General features: G+C 44.7%; 1 protein-coding gene across 2 annotated transcripts in view; it reads right to left on the reverse strand.

Annotated features, from left to right (window-relative positions):
- Positions 1-16642, reverse strand: part of LOC123758567 (uncharacterized) — a 104960-nt gene extending 88318 nt beyond the window's left edge. For both annotated transcript variants that reach the window (XM_069334322.1, XM_069334321.1), the window contains exon 1: positions 16388-16642. The gene's annotated coding sequence lies outside the window, so the exon portion shown is untranslated. The remainder of the gene's footprint in view (positions 1-16387) is intronic.
- Between the last annotated feature and the right edge of the window lie 228 nt (positions 16643-16870).

Here is a 16870-nt window from a genome sequence, read left to right on the forward strand (position 1 = left end):
TGTACGTATATGTGTGTGTGTGTATGTATATGTATGTGTATAAAGTATATATGGAAGCTGATCAGAATTACATTTCACCTTTGTAAATGAACATTAATGACACTATGTAAAAGACACATTGAACACTTTATGTAGGGCATACGTAAATCTGTGTATCTATGTATTTACGTATGTAGGTTAGCTTAGCATTTTAAAAGCACCGAATCACCTTCTGTGGTTGATTGTTCAATAAACCCTTGAACTATATGTTTAACACATCTCTAACCCTGTCCATGGAGGACAGAAGAAAATGTATATATGCTGGTTAGCATTGTATATGTATGGCCACGTCTGTGGTAGAAAATAATAATAATAAAAAAAAAACAGCGTTGAATGTAATGAAACGCCATTTTCTGGGTGAGACCCGGAGGCTCCCCGGAGCTTTACCGGCTGATATGCTAATGTCAGACTTTGGCATCAGTCATGTGTATGGAGTTCTAGGGCCTACCGGGGACCACGAGCCAGAACCTGGCCCCCTCAGAGAGGCAAGGGGAGCAATGGCCTATAGAAACCCCCGTGTGGTTGGAAGCATTCTATGTCTGCCATCGACCGGGTCAAGCATCCAGAAAGGTAAGCATTCCAAAACAAACCCCTATTCTGGTGAAAATTGCTACCTAAGCCGAACTAGTGGATAGAACTCTTCAACAGAAAACAAGGAAACTAGTATGACGTCATACGTCACCGCGCCGCTGTCTGCGCAGCTCCCCCCTCCCCGGGAGGGGGAAGGGGGAGCCCCAGACCTCCCACGCCGGCTATCCACCCATCAGTTCTGAGGCTGGATGTCAAAACAAGCGAAAAACGCCGACCGGAGGGAGGGAGGGTTGCCGGGGAGCCTCCGGGTCTCACCCAGAAAATGGCGTTTTATTACATTCAACGCTGGTTTCTGGGGGGAGCCCCGTCGGCTCCCCGGAGCTAATTACCCACAGAGGAAGGTCAAAGGGACAAAACCGGGAGGCGGACACCACGCACCCCCCAAGGAGGCGAGACAACCGGCAGCAAACGCCAACCCAAGGCGCCACAGCCCCGAAAATCCCGGGAACAACACGAGAACCACGAGCAGCAAGGCCCCTGCACGAACACCAAAAATCCATGCCCGAAAGACTGCAAGGCCACGTCACCCAGACGGCAGCGAGAGCAGCGAAGCCACAAACGCCACAGGCATGAGGGAAGAACACAGGCAGCTTAGCCGCAAGAACACGGCTGACCACCCGGGACACCATCACCCGCGAACCGGGAAGATCAGAACCGGATCAACGCAAAACGCGCTCCGGACCCAAACGCCGTGGCACGCAAACAACAGCGGAGGGCCGCCACTGAACACAAAAACGACACACCCCCGGCCCGACCAACGAAGCACCAACAAACCCTGGACCCCTCCAGAATGCAGCAGCCCCACCCCGCGCCAGAAAAGATGGAGACTGCTGCCATCAAACAACCAAAACGCTAAAACCGAAGGAGCAAGAAAAGTCAGCGAACCGACCCCCAGAGGCAAAGGCCCAAAGGAAAGAGCCGACGAAAAAACACACCGGAACCGAAGGGGCACTACCAACCGAGAAGACAGAGCACGCTGACCAGAGACCAGGATGGTGCAAGCGGCGCACGAACAGGCCGGATGTGAAACGACGCACAAGACAGCTGACTAACGGTGCAGAAGCAACACCAAGACCGAAAGCAAGCTGAAGCAGCTCCGCCTGCGCCGCAGGATGGCGATATACTAAAGAAATTGTTCATGACTTTTGTTAGGCCAAAGCTAGAATATGCAGCTGTTGTGTGGTGCCCATATCTTAAGAAGCACATCAACAAACTGGAAAAGGTGCAAAGACATGCTACTAAGTGGCTCCCAGAACTGAAGGGCAAGAGCTACGAGGAGAGGTTAGAAGCATTAAATATGCCAAAACTAGAAGACAGAAGAAAAAGAGGTGATATGATCACTACATACAAAATAGTAACAGGAATTGATAAAATCGACAGGGAAGACTTCCTGAGACCTGGAATTTCAAGAACAAGAGGTCATAGATTTAAACTAGCTAAACACAGATGCCGAAGAAATATAAGAAAATTCACCTTCGCAAATAGAGTGGTAGACGGTTGGAACAAGTTAAGTGAGAAGGTGGTGGAGGCCAAGACCGTCAGTAGTTTCAAAGCGTTATATGACAAAGAGTGCTGGGAAGACGGGACACCACGAGCGTAGCTCTCATCCTGTAACTACACTTAGGTAATTACACTTAGGTAATTACGAAAAGAGGCGACAGTATGTGGCAAGACGACGGCCCCCAACCCCCACTAGAAAACCAAGCCGAGAGTAAACCAAGCCAACAAGAGTAACCACCTAAGAAGGGACAGGAAAAGGAAGGACCGCCAAAATACCCATACTGCCGCCAAGAGAAGCACGCAGGTGGGACACCTACCACGAAGCCACCCGACCACCAACCGGAGGCGAGACCACAAGGCAGAACATAAGCAGCCCCGACAAGGCCCCCCCGAGCCCAGGAAAAAGGCGGAGCCGCGAGAAGATCTCGGGCGCGACCACCGAAACCCAGGCGGCACAAGGAGATGGAACGTCTGCCGAACAGACAAACTCCCCAAAGCATGCAAGCCCGCCAGGAGTTCAGAAACGACGGGTCCGACGCGAGACATCGCAAGAACCCCCCCCAAAAAAAAAAAAAAAAAACGGCAGGGCAAGCTAGGAAAACCAAAGAAGGCGGAAGGGTCGCCGCCAGAACAGGACCCGAACCAAGGGGCACGAACAACTGCAATAGACCGAGACAAAGAAGCACATCACAGGACACAGGCTGACCAACGCCTAAGAACACACGCAGAACATCCCTGCTGCAGAGGAGGCAGGAAGAAAGAGCAGAAGCACAAAAAAACCCAGGAGAACAACCAGGGGTGGACAATCAGGCAGGGACAAAAACCGCACGCAATCCCCAGGCACAAAACGGCAGGCAGCAAAGTGCCACTCCACAACCGGACACAGGAACAAGGACACGCCACCGTGAAACACGGTACCAATGCACACGTGCAGCAGCAGCAGCAACAGGCACCACTGCAACATGCAACATGTAAATAGCAACTCCCCTCTGCAAAGGCAGAAAACGGAGCAGGCAGACCCCAGACAGGGCCAACGGAGACACGACAAAAACCTTGCAGGCCCAGAAGCCTGCACCAGGCGACCGACGGCGGAGAAACCCCGCTCGATACCTGCTGGATGAGGTACTGGGAGCTCTTTTACACCTGAAGCCCGGCCCAAGGTCAGGCCAGACTGGCCAGAGGATGGCCCACCAGGTAGCTGCTAGAAGCAGTCCACCGGCCCACATACCCCCACAACCAGGACGGGCCGGAACTGCCATACGAAAACAGGCCAGTGCGCCCTGGAAGTCCACGGACGAACCAGCAAGAAGGCTTATGCTCGCAAGTAGGTCGTGTAACAAGCACAGACCACTGATGGTAATACAGTGTTCCCCAAAAGTGCCAATAGCACCACTGCACTCCACTGGTACTATCCCGCAAGTTCTACCAGATAGGCGGGACCCAAGAGCCAGAGCTCAAATCCTGCAAGCACAGCCAGGAGCCTCACCAGGTGAGTACAGAACCAACCCTACAACCCCCACACCTCACAACATTAAAAAAGGAGGGTCCCCTGAATGACTCCAGCATGGGTTGGACATGCACATGAGGGGGACAGGAAGGGGTGATAAAGGGACAGTCACTGGTGTGCGAACGGTCTCAGTCGTACAAAAATATACCTAAATAAAGACAGGTATATAAACACCGCCGCATCCAGCGCCCGGCCAAAAGACGCCAGACTGCAGAAACTCACCTGGCGAATGGTGGCACGAACTTGACACGACTCAACCGTGCCCAGAAGAACTTGGGAGCACCGCCAGGTGAAGACGCCAGAGCCGGACCCTGCCGGACCCGCAGGAGAACAGGGAGAGGCGAAAGAGGCGGTCCACACCCATGACACAGGGAAAACCGCGGTGTCCTCCCCACAACTGGGAACCAGGACACCCCCGGTGCGAAGGGGCACATACCGCAGCCAGGGAGAAGAACGAGAGGCGAAGCACTGTAGCAAAAAAGGGCGCAAAACCCCAGCACTGAAACACCGCCCAGACCAAAACAAACTCCACGGCGCATGCGCATAACACGCTGGCCGAACCACACCCTCCCTGCGGGAAGGCGCCAGCCAGGACTACTGCACGAGAAAAGGAGCCAAAAGAGGAAGCAGGAACAATAAAACCGGCCAAAGAAGCAAAGAGCCCAAAAAGGAACCCAACCAGGCGACAAGTAGCCCAACCGGGTGACAAGTAGCCCAACCGGGCGACAAGTAGCCCAACAGGGCGACAAGTAGCCCAACAGGGCGACAAGCAGCCCAACAGGGCGACAAGTAGCCCAACAGGGCGACAAGTACGTTCCAATAATGAAAGACAAGCCGACAGACGTTCCAATAATGCGGGAAGTAGCGAAAAACCTTCCCATACCCTCGAGAACACAGAAGCCAACACTAGTCCCGAAGGCACACGAAGGCGCAGGCGCACCCGAGATCAGAAGTCACGCAGAACCCCATCGAACGGGGAAACATGACAAAAACACCGTCCCAAAAAGGGGGGGGAGGAAACATCCACCCACAGGACGGAACCAACCGACTCAAAGGCCAAGGAACCGAGCCCGGGGAGGGGCCGACGTCCAACAGCACGTACGGCGAGTGGGGAGGAAAGACCCCACTCCGCGTAACCACAAGCCCCGCCTAGAGGGGGATAAAAACCCCCACGGGGTCTAACGGGGCCAAGGCCCCCCCAAGTCAGCCCCTCCCCAGCCCCGGGAACCTACACGACAGGCCCCGGGGCCGAGCCGTTCCCCCAAAGCCCCGGCCGTACTTGAAAACCGGGGCAGCCGTGAAAACACTAAGGAAGGGAGCCCACTGGCAGACTCATACAACACGGCTGGAGGAACAGGCCCAAATGCCCCCGTCACTACCCCGGAAGGGGAATTCCCCGAGACTGCCCGAGTCTCAACACCACCAAAAACCCCGCCCCGAACCTACAGACGGTAAGGAACCGGATGCAGGCAGGAAGGGTGAACCAGGGGAAAGACAAGGAGGCGTGGATGGAACCGAAGCAACCAACACCCCCAAGTCCCAAAACGAACTACAACGGGGCAGCCCCGGGGCTCCCGGGGAGGAAACCACGAGAACGTTGCCACCACCAAGGCTCAAGTGCAACGCCCCTGCTGCCTACACCCGCTTTGTTAGCACAACTGGGTAACCGAGCCACAACGAGCAACCAAACTCGTAGGACTCCGGGTCGAAGGTGTCACCGACCCCACAGGCAGCAGACAGAGGCAAAACAGAGTCACCCAGAGACAAAAGGTGAGAGCAACCCTCAAACTCGCTGGAAGCGAGGGGGGGACTCTGGGGTCACATCCATCGGACCCGCGCGCCCCCAGGGGTTTCCCAGGGTCCCGAGCGTTTACTTTAAGAGGACTCGCGCTCAGGTAATCCCAGGCAGGGTACTGCTAACCGGCACCCAAAGCTACCAAACAACTTTCTAAGAGCTGAACCCCCGGGACGTGTACACTCACGGGGACCTAGCAGGGGGTACCACCAGAAAATACTCAGAACACAAGGGACACAAGGGGCAAGAACGAAGGCAGACCCCCCCACCAGGTAGATAAACAAAAAGAAAAAGAAAACCCCGCAAGAGGACAGCGTACCCAAGCGGAACAGAGCCGGCCGCTATGATTGGTAAAGACAAGCTGCACAGTACCCCGCGCCCCACCAGTGCAAACACTGCCCCTTACTCTAAGGCGAACAAGGGAGACAGAACACCCGAGCACACAAAGAGCGGCCGAAAACCAAGCAGTAAACGGCCAAGCAGGGGCAGGACCCAAGGAACTTGTGGAAGGTGGCCCCAAGCCCCAAGGGCAGTACTTACAGGGCACCTAGGGAAGGGAACCCTAGGCGCATGCAGCCCGAGTACTGAAGAATCACTCCCGGCTCACGCACCACCTAGAAAACAGACACCACACTCTAGGTACAGTGCTGAAACAACCACCGGAGCCGGAGCACATAACCGGTGCCTATAGCATCAGCCGAAGAACTGATGGGTGGATAGCTGGCGTGGGAGGTCTGGGGCTCCCCCTTCCCCCTCCCGGGGAGGGGGGAGCTGCGCAGACAGCGGCGCGGTGACGTATGACGTCATACTAGTTTCCTTGTTTTCTGTTGAAGAGTTCTATCCACTATTTCGGCTTAGGTAGCAATTTTCACCAGAATAGGGGTTTGTTTTGGAATGCTTACCTTTCTGGATGCTTGACCCGGTCGATGGCAGACATAGAATGCTTCCAACCACACGGGGGTTTCTATAGGCCATTGCTCCCCTTGCCTCTCTGAGGGGGCCAGGTTCTGGCTCGTAGTCCCCGGTAGGCCCTAGAACTCCATACACATGACTGATGCCAAAGTCTGACATTAGCATATCAGCCGGTAAAGCTCCGGGAAGCCGACGGGGCTCCCCCCCAGAAAAGCCTACGTAATACAAACCACATGCATTAACCCTAAAGCTGCTATAGCCTGGGCTGTAAAAGCTGGGGCTGGGCAAAAAATATTTGAATTATGTGAAAATTATTATTAAATGCTAAATAAATCACCAACTTATTGGCTTAAGCATCATGAAGGTTTCATCCCAATATTTTCAAAAATGTATTTTAGACAAATATTTTTTTTTAAAGGAGAACATTTTATTGATAAGGAGAACAGCTCCTATTAACGGGAACTGAGGAATAATGCAGTAATAAGGAGATGTGAGCACTTGTCTAATGTACAAACAAGAAGAATAGTGGCAAGAAGTGTCCACAAAGTGGACATGCAGCTGGTGCCTTTATATCATTGCCGAGTAATACATAATACCAATAATAATGAGTATGTTATCATGCCCTATTTTGTTATATATCATAAAAATGCATCGCCTAATGTTAATATCTGTTACTTTCACCAAAGTCTAATAAATATTTTTTTGGGGGGTATATTTTTTTTTCTAATTTGTTTATTATCTGTTGTTATAACCTCTACATCCTAGAGAACGCATACCCATCCCTAACTATGTCAAGATAGAATGAAATTTCAAATTCTATTTTCTTTGTCTCTTTAGGCGGTTTTGATGATTAGGGACCAGATTACGGCTTTATCACTTTTATAAAGTATAAATCTTTATCTCCTAAAATCATTACAATTATCCCAATATCTAGTTTTTTTGAGGGTTATTTTTTCTTGACATCATTCCAACACACATTGACCTACAACTTTCACATACTCAAGTACGAATGTCAAACAACGTTTATTAACACTTTCGCGCTATCTGGACGCGCCGGCGCGTTCGGTTTCGTCTAACGTAAACGCATAGTGGACATAAAGTTATGTCTACTTTTAAAATATTTGTATAAAATTCAATTTTTATCCGATTTACTTTGGGTTTGTTTCAAACTGCACGCTATGAGGCTCTCTTTCTCACCACTAGGCTGCATGGTACAATAAGTTCATGAAAGGTGTGGATAACTTCGATCAAATGGTATTTTGTCCCAAACGGGTTGCAGGTGGGTGACTTTAGCCGTTTATACTGGTAATTCTTCCCCCATATCATGTATTATATGCATATGTCTGTTTAGGGAATTTTATTCCGATCAATATACAACCAAAAATAACTGTGTGCAACAAGTATAATCTTGACAAACATAACAAAAGTAAAAATATTTCATGTGTGTTTGACGCTCACTGATATGTTCCAGCGTTGTTTTATATTTGTCGCTATTCTAACTTACGCTTTGTTGATATTTTTTACCTATGGGCACATAGAACATTCTATTGCGAACACATTGACATAAAAATGAATGACGTACATAGAAAATTAATGTCATGAGAGTGAAATAAGTATAAACTTTCAAAGCGCCGTGCGTCGTCCCGTCACCGATACCGGGTAACAATTTCACCACTTCCCACACTCTTGCGAGCGGGCTGCATCATTATTCTACGCTTATATTCATATCACCGTGTTGGGAATTTCATTGCGAGTCCATTGATACCAAAATTAACGCTGTAGAACAAGTGTGGAGGTGATTACAATCCCAAGAGTAAAAACATTTTGTTGCTGATGGGCGCTCACGGCGAGTCATCTACGTAGTTATTTATTTGGTGCTGGTATCCCTATATGTTGTTTCTTGACTTATTTTACTAATGTTCTTCTAGAGAATTTTATTGCGAACACGTTGGTACCAAAATGAAATACGTAGCATGAGAACTAAGGTCAAAAGAGTAAAAAGAGTATACACATTTTTGTTTTTACGCTTAAGCGATAAAAACACAGCGCGCACATTCGGTTGGCTGAGTGACCTTTGCGGAGAGCGCGAAAGTGTTAAAACATATAAGTAAATAAATGAATTAGAACTACAGTACCTTATTCATTGTCGATAACTTCAATTATCTCAAAAACTAGTTTCAACTTTGAATCAGCTTCAAAAATATCCAGTTTCTGACCAATTCCCACCATTTTTACAAATAATGTGCACAGCTGTCTGTTCTACAATCCTATTAGAATGGACTTTTCACAAACCCTAAACGTTTGAAGTTATCCTTTTTTTCTAAATTTGGCGCATAATTCAAATGCCACATTGACGATTTTTTTTTAGTAAACTAAACTGAAAACATATATTCTAAATCTATGAAAATGAAGATCATATACTATTCTGAGAGCATAATAACACCAAATGAACAATTGGTGATAGTTTATATTTTTGCAGCCGATTTCAAAATCTGAAGTTTTCAATATTCACTTTTATAATTATTATTTATTTTCTTAATTTTCAAGTTACGTTTGTGATCATTTAGACAAAGTTGCAGGATTTGCTAGTATGCACAAAAAAGTGGAAAGCATTAGAGCAAATTTGAGAAATTGAACTTTGCCATCAGGTCCTGTTGTATATGTATGCCATGGACAGCTCAAGCATCATGAAAGTTTCATCCCAATATTTTCAGAAATGCATTTAAAAAATAAATTAAAAAGGAGAACAGCTCCATTTAACTGGAACTGAGGGATAATGTAGTAATAAAGAGATGCAAGCACTTGTCCGATGCACAAAGAAGAATAGTAGCAAGAAGTGTCCACAAAGTGGATATGCAGCTGGTGCCTGTATAGCATTGCCGAGTAATACATAATAATACCAATAATAATGAGTATGTTATCATGCTCTATTTTGTTATATATCATAAAAATGCATTGACTAATGTTAATATCTGTTACTTTCACCAATGTCCATTTTTTTTTTTGTCTCCTTTGTTTATTATCTGATTTTGTTGTAACCTCTACATCCTGGAGAGTGCATACCCATCCCCTAACTATGTCAAGATAGAAGGAAATTGGTCACCAAATAAATCAGTCACAACTGGCAGAACTTGGGACTGAATTTTTTGACAGTTTTTCAGATTTCATATTCTATTTTCTTTGTATCTTTAGGCGGTTTTGATGATTAGGGACCAGATTAGGGCTTTATAACTTTTATACAGAATACATTTTTATCCCCTAAATCCCTAGTTAATCCCTATACTGTATTTTATTTCTTTGGGAGGGGGATTTTTGACCTAAAACTTTCACATATTCGAGTACAAATGCCAAACAACCTTTAATAAAACATATAAGTAAATTAATGAATAAGAACTAAATTATTCATTGTCGATAACTTCAACTTCAATTATCTCTAAAACTAGAGTTTCAACTTTGAGTCAATTTTAAAAAATCCAGTTTCTGACCGATTCTCACCATTTTTACAAATAATGTGCACAGCTGTCTCTTTTACAATCCTATTAGAATGGATTTTTCCAAACCCTAAAGTTTGGAGTTATCAATTTTTTTTTCTAAGTGTGGCGTATAATTCAAATGCCACATTGACAATTTTTTTTACAATAAACTAAACTGAAAACATACATTCTAAATCTATAAAAATGAAGATCATATACTATTCTGAAAGCATAATAACACCAAAGGAATAATTGGTGATAGTTTATATTTTTCCAGCGGATTTAAAAATCTGATGTTCTTAATATTCAATTTTATAATTATTTTTTATTTTCTTATCTTTTAAGTAACGTTTGTGATCATTTAGACAAAGTTGCAGGATTTGTTAGTATGCACAAAAAATTGGAAAGCATTAGAGCAAATTTGAGAAACTGAACTTTGCCATCAGGTCCTGTCATATATACTCCTGAAATATGGTGTACTGTATATGGTCCCGAAACACTATGCGTGCTAGTGGCTTTACAAGAATGGTAATTTAACTTAATTTCTAAATTCTCTGTTAACCCCCAATGTAACTTCTTGTATATAAATAAATAAATAAATAAATAAATATGTATGCCATGCACAGCTTAACCCTTAACATGCTCGGGGTCTAATATCCTGCTATCCACACAGGCGCATGTCATTTTGAAAAAAAAAAAAATTTTTTTTTTTTGCTAATCTGTTAAGTTCTGTTCACTGATCACGGGAAAAATAAAAAAAAAATTCTATTGTACTTACTTTTGTTGCAATAGAGCCGAGAAGCTCTGCGATGACGTCACAATCTGCATGGTCGCTCATGCAGTACACGCCCGGGAGATGTTGCGCGCGGTCCTCAAACAGCCAGAGTTGCCACAAATATATTTTCGCGCTATTTATTTACAATGTCTAAGCGCATTTTATCTAATTTTTTTTCACTAATTGTGTTTCAAATACTGTTTGAACATATTTTGTATCAATAATTGTTGCATATTTGAGTATACACAGGCGCACACAAATGTTTTCAATTACGGCAATATAATATGTCATTACAGTCTATTATATTATATGTTCTGCTTATATGTTTACATATTTACACACTCGCACACGCTATACACACTTTGAAGCACACTTAGAAGATTTCTAGACTGTGGTAGTCATTGAAGCAGTCGACAGCACATAATGGGATACCACACGTTTCACACCATGTTTGCACAAGCTTCCGTTTCTTGTCTCTACGTGTCGTTGTTTTACACACCAAGCAATCACGTTGGGCTATTGCACGCTTCACACCAGGTGGCAAATACTTAAGTTTGTGTGCTAGGAAGCCTTCAGTGTGAGCGAGGCGTGGAGTACCAGCATGCTGCAACAGTGGGTTTATGATGGGCCGCTGAATACCTGGGACATCTTTTGCAAACTTTCCTAATAACTGTATTGCAGCATCAAATACAAAGTCACGGAAAGTGATCAAATGTTATCACTTTTCCTTCTCTGACACTCACCAACTGCAATGTCGTTGTCAAACACAGGCATTTCCCTTCGTTGTGGCTTTACTGTACCAACCAATCCGGTTCTATTTTCTAGCAAGAACCGAGCTAGCAAGGGACTTGTATAGTAATTATCTGTGTATAAAATGTGTCCCTTGTTCATCCACGGAGCCATGATGGTCTTCACTACACTCCCCGAGAATCCATGTTCGTCGTTACCGGGAATGTCTACATCACTAGCCGAGTACAGAATCATGTGTAACACGTATCCTGTCTCACAATCACAAAGAACAAAAAATTTCAGGCCAAATCGGTTTCGTTTTGAGGGAATGTACTGTTTGAATGGAACACGTCCCTTGAAAAGTATGAGAGATTCATCAACCACCAGCTTCTGTGCTGGTACGTAAAAATCTCTGAATTTTCCAATAACATCGTTCATGTAGTGCCTCACTCGCCACAGTCTATCATCAGGTGTTCGGTCCTGAACACTTCCAAAATGTAGACACCTGAGGAGTATCTGAAACCTGTCTCGTGACATATATTTCCCGAATAAAGGTGTTGGTATTGTCTTGTCCTTGCTCCAATAGTCATTTATTGCATGTTTGTGACAGTGCTTCATCAACAAACAGAGTGCCAAAAACACATACATTTCCGCCACTGTGGTATTTTTCCAACGCTGCAGTCGTGAAAATTCTGTGATTTCCCTCTCAATCAGGTAAGCAGCATGCAGGTTCGTTTGGTGTACAATGTATTCCATGAGTGGTTCATCATAGAATGCTGTAAAATATTCCATCTCAGCCATGTCCTCACCTTGATTAGGGAAAAGGTTTGTAATCCCTACATCTTTATCGTCAAAGTGAGGAATATTAGGAATAAAATCGTCACCATCACTCCACTCAAGTACACCAGGCGTCCTGCGAGATGCAGAGGAAAGACGGCGAGGAAGCGATGCATACCGGCGACCAGGAGCTGAATACCGTCTGCGAGAAGCACGGCGGCTACGTGCACGTGAGGTGGGTGCACGTGAACACGAGGGTCTTGGTGCCTCATGTGGTGCCATGCGGTGGCGCTTGGCTGGGCGAGATGCTGCTGACGCGACAATTTCTCGCCCAGTTACACCACTGGTACCAGCCACAGGCTCAATAAAACTTTGATCTGAGTCACTAAACCCAGAAAAGGAGTCACCTCCCTCTGACTCGTCACCCTCAAACAGAAAATATCCACAGGAACTGTGAGGTCGTGGTAGAATTGGGGTAGAAAATGGGCGAGGAGGCATGGGAGAGCGTATAGGCCTCGCCATGGCATGGCGGTCATTCTCACTTTCACTGCTGCTGCTACTATCTCCGACAACTGTGTATAATCCTCATCGTTGTCTGAATCGTCAAACACACTTTCTTCACCTTCAGAGAATAATTCGTGGGCTATTTGCTCTGGGGTGAGGGACTGAGTGATGCGTGCTCGTGAGGCGTTTGACCGTGCGCTCGCCATGGTGACTCTCGCTAAACTGAGGCCTCCCATGCCATCGGAGCGTGAGCTGGATTTTTTTTCAAAATGGCCGCTGTTTACTAGAGCCCCTGGGCAGCGTATGGGACCCCCAGCTACACCGCGGGCCATTCAAATCGTGCACGGTACCCATACACTTCATATGAAGTGAAGCGCAGTTGACTGGTAAAACGATTTACACTTCATATGAAGTGATGCGCACTTTAAGGGTTAAGGGTTAATACAGAACTGTACTGTATAAAATGTATAAAACTTCAAACTAACAATAATAATATTTTAAATAAAACAATTTGTAAGTTGATTCTATTAGAAATGCAGCTGAAAGACTTGCTGTAAAGTTAAACATAGACAATTTCAAGGCAAGCACTGAATAGTATGTCGATTTAAAGAGAGGCAATGCATCATTAACATGAAAATTTGTGGCGAGGCATTAAGTGCAGATGTTGGAAGTGCTAATGCATATAAGCATAAACTTTGTGCTGCACCAGCACCCAGCACTAGCAAAGACTCACCTTCCGAGGATGCCCAGGCAACTGGACCAGCACCCAGCACTAGCAAGGACTCACCTTCTGAGGATGCCCAGGCAACTAGACCAGCACCCAGCACTAGCCATAACTTACCTGGGAGTACCAATTGAGCTGTACAGCACAGTTCTAATGACATTAAATGTACAAAGTGTAGTTTATATGATATAAGTGTACTGCAGTAGTGTGATTCTAGTGGTCTGTACTTTATGTACAGACTGTAGTGTATAATGTACATTTGTTAGAAAAGTTACTGTTCTTTAAACAAATTATATTCATGTGTGTGGCACTCTCAGGATATTAAGGCTAACAAAGTTTGCACTACAAAACTCAACTGGTAGGGTAAGTACAGAACTGTAACGTGCAATATCAATTTATTTCATTGCAATACAAATTCTTTATTATTTAAATTTTTCATAAGACAAATGTGGACTGGCATATGCATTAATGTGATTGTATTTTTTTTTTTGGGGGGGGGGGAAGAGGGTTGCTGGGGCCGAACGGATGGAATGAATTCCACACTGGAATGAATCGGCTATGCCCCATATAGTTCATTCAAGCGAGTACACACATTTAATTTCTACATTTACTATCTACATTTAATGTCATCTAATTTCATGCATTTCTTTGATAAAGTGTTTACTCGTGTCCTTTATGATCTTGGTTATTTGAAACTGTTGGCCAAATTAAACTTAAATTATAGTATGTTACTCTATGTTCTGATATGTTCAAAGAAAATGTTATGAGGAATAGTTCACTTGCTTTTCTAAATTACACCTTGTATTTCCATTCTATAATTAATGTAAATAAACTACTGTACTGTTGCTAGAACTACTGACTCCATAATGTAATAGTCTATGCTTGTCATCCTTAAGTATCACCTTCTTTGTATTAATTTTTTATTTTCCTTGAACATTCTCATTTTGTTAGCTTACTTCTCTAATAGTATTAAGTGTTTTATCCCGTCACAACTTTAATTAAAAAATTTCTATATAATTATTAATTTTGCCCGAAACGCTTTGCGTAATAGTGGCTTCATTAGTACGAGTAACTTCTGTCCCTTCAATTGAACAATATTCTTATGTTCTTTTACACACAATCTTTTGAATAAATAATAATATTATTATTATTATTTACACAGAAAATCACACTAAAGTGATATACATCAATGAGAAAATTCACTCGGGCTGTGAGATGATGCAAACCTGCAATGTTTGCAAACCTGCAATGTTTGCAAACCTGCAATGTTTGCATCACCTCACAGCCTCAGTGGATTGTTCATTAATGTATATCACCTTAGTGTGATTTTCTGTGTATCTGAAGTTGTGCATACAATGTTGAACTACAGTACTTTATCCTTCACCTGAGTGCTTGGGGTCTTACATAAAACTTGGACTGGCTTCAGGACTGTGATATCAGGATATCACAGACTTCCTGTGATATCAGTAGAAATCCGATTGTAAGAAAGTCAGTGGTGGTACAGTAGTAGAGTATGCAGCTGGCAATGCCTTGGTCATGGGTTTGCAACACCACACAGTCCCAGTGGAATTTCTCATTATTATTAATATTATAAAAGTTATCATTATTCAATAGGCCAATGTCCACACCCCAACAATGCCATTGGCATATAATTTACCCCAACAATTCTACTGGCCAACGTCCACACCTCTAACAATTCCATAGTCCTATTTCCATACCCCAACATTTTTGTTGAAGAAAAAAAAAATGCAGTTTGTTGACCAACTTGTATATTGGCTATTTTCTACCATGTTCCCCCCCTTTTTTCATCTTTTATTATTTTTATTTTTTTCTTTCAATGCAATTATACTTTAAGCTTAATTACTATTAAGTTTTAGTCTAAGTGTTTTTTTTCCCCACCTCACCTTGCCCGAAACGCTATGCGTACTAGTGGCTTTAGGTATTGTATGTACTACCTCTATCTTTAAATCAAACAGAATGTTTGTACTGTAACTCTGCAACTATGTATGTACTTTTCCTAAATAAATTTTTATTATTTTTATTATTAACAATTGTATGTTGGGGGTGTAAGACAATGTTGGAGCAGACAATGGAGGAGCAGAAAGCTCAGTACTCACTTCCCCCCCTTCAGAGCAGGAGAGAGTGCTGAAATAGAGGGAATACAGAGAACATATACGGCACGCATCGCTGAGATAAAACACCTAAATTATTGGGATCGTCTCAAAGCTCTCCGAATGTACTCTCTAGAAAGGAGACGAGAGAGATACCAAATAATATACACATGGAAAATACTGGAGGGCCAGGTCCCAAATCTACACAGTAAAATAACAACGTACTGGAGTGAATGATATGGAAGAAAATGCAGGATTGAACCAGTGAAGAGCAGAGGTGCAATAGGCACAATCAGAGAACATAAGAACATAAGAGCAAAGGCAACTGCAGACGGCCTATTGGCCCATACGAGGCAGCTCTTATCTATAACCACCCAATCCCACTCATTTACATGTCCAACCCATGCTTGAAACAATCAAGGGACCCCACCTCCACCACGTTACGCAGTAATTGGTTCCACAAATCAACAATCAACAACCCTGTTACCGAACCAGTATTTACCCAAGTCTTTCCTAGATCTAAATTTATCCAAATTATACCCATTGTTTCGTGTTCTGTCTTGTGATGATACTTTTAATACCCTATTAATATCCCCTTTGTTGTGTCCATTCATCCACTTGTAAACCTCTATCATGTCACCCCTAACTCTTCGCAGTATAAACAACAGAGGTCCACGGTTGTTCAACGTTCTCCCAGTGACTATAAGAAATATTGCCGGAACAACCGTGGACATCTTCAAGAGAAAACTGGACTGTTTTCTAAGAGAAGTTCCGGAAGAAGTTCAGCCAGGCTGTGGTGGGTATGTGGGCCTGCGGGCCGCTCCAAGCAACAGCCTGGTGGACCAAACTCTCACAAGTCGAGCCTGGCCTCGGGCCGGGCTTGGGAAGTAGAAGAACTCCCAGAACCCCATCAAGCAGGTATCAAGCAGGTAATGCACTCCAGTACTTACGGAGGATGATGAGAGTGCGAGGAACAAGGTGGTCAGGCGGAGCCAGTGACTCCTTCCTTCAACAGTTTTGTCTCTCCCTCGTGGTATATCCTCAATGTCTTCAGTGGTGTGGCCTCACCACACACTTACACTGCCATAAGTGTCCTGAGAGTACTGTGGGAGGGACAATTTGGCGGGTATTGTGGACACAGTTCTTTAAGACAGGCGAACCTCACGCGTCTTGGACACGTCTATAGCAACCTTTGTTGTGATGACGTCACTCGCTGGCTCGCTTACTCGCCACGTCGCTCTTCCCATTTTCTTTGGTTACTGATCTTTGCCGACGTGTAATTTACTTGAGAGACACTAATATTGGTGGCCTCAACGAGGACAGGAAGTTGGCGGCTTGTCAAAGGTCCTACCCATTTGCCTGGACGATCTTTTCTATCTGTATTTTAAAACCCAGTAGAGTTTTGGTGTTTACCTTATCTACTCTTTGGCTGG

This window comes from Procambarus clarkii, chromosome 31 (assembly GCF_040958095.1).
Source record: "Procambarus clarkii isolate CNS0578487 chromosome 31, FALCON_Pclarkii_2.0, whole genome shotgun sequence".
Taxonomy (NCBI): domain Eukaryota; kingdom Metazoa; phylum Arthropoda; class Malacostraca; order Decapoda; family Cambaridae; genus Procambarus; species Procambarus clarkii.